General features: G+C 53.0%; 1 long non-coding RNA gene across 1 annotated transcript in view; it reads right to left on the bottom strand.

The window, feature by feature from the left end:
- Nucleotides 1-3,420, bottom strand: part of LOC103605243 — a 29,746-nt gene extending 26,326 nt beyond the window's left edge. The window contains exon 1 of the long non-coding RNA XR_551782.1: nucleotides 3,337-3,420. This is a non-coding gene — a long non-coding RNA (uncharacterized LOC103605243). The remainder of the gene's footprint in view (nucleotides 1-3,336) is intronic.
- Between the last annotated feature and the right edge of the window lie 362 nt (nucleotides 3,421-3,782).

The following is a 3,782-nucleotide window of genomic DNA, read 5'->3' as shown; positions in this document are numbered from 1 at the left end:
CCCCCCCCCCCCCCCACCGCCACTTCAAAGATGTCCCTTAGCCCATATTCTCCACTCCTTCCCCAAAACCTGCACCTGGCACCTGGCACACCAAACACCCACACTGGGGAGATGGTCTGAGGCTCCAGGGCCACGCTGAAGAGGTCAGTCCCGCCTGCGCTTTTGCCTCCACCAGCTGACCTTTATGAACAACAGACACACTGGTTAGGCCATAAACTTGGTAACACCAGTTATAAGTGTTACTGTAACAACATAATTTATTTTAGTCTCATGAAACAACAGTGTGAAAATACCAGTTTCTATGAGAACTAAGTTGAATGCTCTGGAAAGGCAAATCTCTTTAAAATCTGGTGTTAAATTAGGTGTGAATAAGAAAATCATAAGACTTGAGGGGGAGGCTGTGTAAAAAGTTAGAACAATTCTGCACCCAGACTGCTCTGCAAATCTTGCTTTACTCCAAAGAAAATGAGATTGTAGACACTGTGTTAGGGAGTAGCTTGCATATGAAAGGCAACTCAGAGCTCCAGCCAGCGGGCTCATGTGGGAAGAAAGCTGGGTTGGCAGAAGGTCTGCCAGCAAGTGCAGATGGAACGAAGCTGTGGAGGCCCTGTGGAGAGGGCCAGAGCCAGAGAAGTGAACCCTGCTCAGGAACGCACGGCGCAATTCAAGTCCTTGACTGAGGTTTCCTCCAGGAAGCCTAACTGGAGAATACCTCTACAGCACAGCGAAGCTGCAGGAACTGAGGAAGAAGAGGCGACGGAGAGAGATGACCACGCCATGCCACGCTCACTCGCTCAGACAGAAAAAAGCCACAACGGTGACAGGGCCCACCTGAGGGCATGGGGATTGGAGCCCGCAAACTATAACTTCTTGTTATTGGCAAACCAGCAAGGCCTAGAGCTTTTAAAAATGTAAATCCTGACCAAGAAGAAAACACAAAATATAGCTGACTTACTGAATTCAGACCAAATGAACTGAAGATAACATATGGATTACATTGGCCATTTGTGGAAAATTGAAATTATAGATGATACAGAAACCATACATGCTTCAAAAAACAGCGTGAAGAAGACCCAGGCCTGAATTCAGAAAGTACATCTGCTCCCACAGGGTGATGCCGCAGCCCAGCCTGGACTGACCACGGCACGTGGGGCTGGCGAGGAGGGTACGAGGCCATGACCGCTGCAATACCCCATCGCAACTCACAGTGCTGGGATTACCAAATAAGTATGCATGTACATGTTTTAAGTTAAAATATATTATGTTAAAGTTATAAAAGTGCTATTTTTTATGATTCTCTGCTCTAAGGGACTTTTTTGATTATCCAACCAGAGTCCAATCTCAGGGGACAAGAAATCTCCTCCTACTGTAGCTACAAAAATAACACAAAGAAAACAAAACAGAGCTATTCAGTTCTAGCTAGATACTATTACCTGCTGAAGGCGCTTGAGCTTGGTTAAAAAGTTAGGGAAACCTTTAAGACAGAACAGCACCAATTTGAGACATTTTTCTGAACTTGATAAAGGAGATTTAAAGATAACTGGAAAAGGATTAACTCTCCGATAACTCACTGCATTTCTGCCACACCCAAGCATAACCCAAGCCATCTCACCTGTCATGCAATGTGAGTCCCTTGCTCTGGGCAACCCTGCCTCATCTTCTCTGGACCCTCAGCTACTCCTCACACTCCCTACCCATGGGTTAGGGTTAGGGCTAGGGTTAGCAGGGCGAGGGCCGAGCCCAGCAGAGGCAGCTGCAGGGAGCAGTGCGAACAGTAATCACGATAGCTCTCGTTGGAAGGAAGCATCCGGGGGTCTGCTCAGACCAAGCCCCCCAGTCTCCACCAGCCCCTCCAGTCTCTTCTCTGGACTCGTGCCTCTGCTTTTCTAAGTCCCAGATTTTGCTTCTCTTGGGGGACCCTTTTTGCTGGACACCCCTGCCCCATCACTTTCCATCAACACCCAATTTCTCCTTCTCGTCCCACTTCAAAATGAATGCCACTTCTGTCTGCTCATCAGAGCTCATGCCTGAATCTCTCACAACATTGCTTGTCTCCTTCCTTTTCAAGTCGAGAACGTGGACTGAGCACCTCCCCTGCGCCGGGCTTCATGGAGGGTGCATGACAAGTAAAGGCCTCCCAGAGCATGGGGGAGGGGCCGGGCACAGCCGAGGGCACCCACTCTGTGTGAGGCCCAGAGGAGCAGGACTGCGGTGGGGAGTGCAGAGGAGGGCCAAGTTCCCAGTGGTCAAGTCCGTGCTCTTCCCTCAGACTTGCTTCCCTCTGTGACATCTGACCTAGATAACTGTCAACCAGCTGGCACCCACAACCCCAGACCTTCTCGAGAGGCCCGTCCTCTGCCCCCATCGTCCACGGCAGGCCTTTCCCCACCCCTGCCCTGAGAGCCCAGCTCTCCCCTGGATTCCATCCCTCCAGGCTCTCTGCACTCCGGCGGCCTGTGCCATGGCTGCTCTGTGGACCATTCCCAAGTGTGCATCTTCAACCACGATCCCTTTCCAGCATTCTAGTCCTACCCTGCCATCTGCCACCAAGCTGCTTCCCAACCTCCCTTCCTGGTTTTTGATATGGGACAGCATTCTCCTGGTCTCTGAATTAGTCATTTCTGACTATATGGTCACCAATGTCTCTCAGCAGTCACTGTATCTGGCCGGTTCTTCTTTTGGGATCTGGTTCCCCCTCCACCCACCCATTTTCATTCTTAATCAGCTCCACCCTGGGTCAGAGCCTTTTCACCCCAGGCCACCCAACTGCACTCCAAAGTCTGTGCACGGCCCTGTACCAGGTACCAACCCAAGCTGGGAGAACCTTCCAGCAGCACCACTTGGAAGCATTTGCCTTCTCCCATCTCCACTCTCAGGGGTCCTGCAACTGTCCCAGGATAAAGCCTGGCACCCAGGTTGGTACACAAGGCCCTCTGTGGTCGCCCCAGCCTCCCTTCACTAGCTCACCAAAACCTCTGGATACATAGGCACAAAACTCAAGCCTTGCCCAGGGCCAAACTCAGCTCACACTGCCCTCACCTCCTTCCCTCCTCTGCCCGTCCAAACCTCACCCAGGCGATGGGCAACCTGTTGCGGGACCCAAGTAAGGAACCGAGGACTAATCTCCATTCCATAGCCAGCTTCAGTGATTTCACGTCGCTCAGCCTCCACTTTCCTGTATGACAGGAGGCGGCATGACCCACATCGCGGGCGTATAAAGGTACTCTGTGCTCCTCGCCCACAGTCCTGGGCACTGGGGCCACCAGCCCACGCCGGTGCCAGGGCAGTTGGCCACGGGTGGTGGCAGCTCTTCCCAGTGGCTGGTGTCCTGCTTACCTGTCACTTAGCTGGCTCAAATTCCCGCTCCCCAGGCCAGAGGCAAATTCTGCTTCCTCAGAAGGCCCCGCGCCGCCGCTCTGAGGCCACCGCGGCTCTGGCCACCCGCTGCCCAGCAGGTCTCTGTGGTTTCCCTCCCGTCGCTCGGCGGAAGCTCCTTAGCAGCGAGGGCCTCGGCTCGCCTGGCCTTTGAATCCTCGCCACACGGCCCTGGCCTGGCGGGAGCCAACTCTTAAAAAACAGACTTTTTTAAGACGAGAAAGAGTGACTCTGAGAAGCTGGAGGTCCCTGAAGAGCAACTTAATCTGAGGAGGCGCTCGTTGCCACACAGGTCAGTATGACAAGACGATGTAAGGTCACCCGTCAATGCCAGAGGTCTCAGACAGGACGCGCTGCCCTGCGGGACAGCAGGACTTAGACACGGGCCTTCGGAAGGGCGACACCCG

Source organism: Galeopterus variegatus, unplaced genomic scaffold (genome assembly GCF_000696425.1).
Source record: "Galeopterus variegatus unplaced genomic scaffold, G_variegatus-3.0.2 Scaffold5676, whole genome shotgun sequence".
In the NCBI taxonomy this organism is placed as follows: domain Eukaryota; kingdom Metazoa; phylum Chordata; class Mammalia; order Dermoptera; family Cynocephalidae; genus Galeopterus; species Galeopterus variegatus.
The sequence above is the reverse complement of the archived record's forward strand: the minus strand, read 5'-3'. Positions and strand labels throughout refer to the sequence as shown.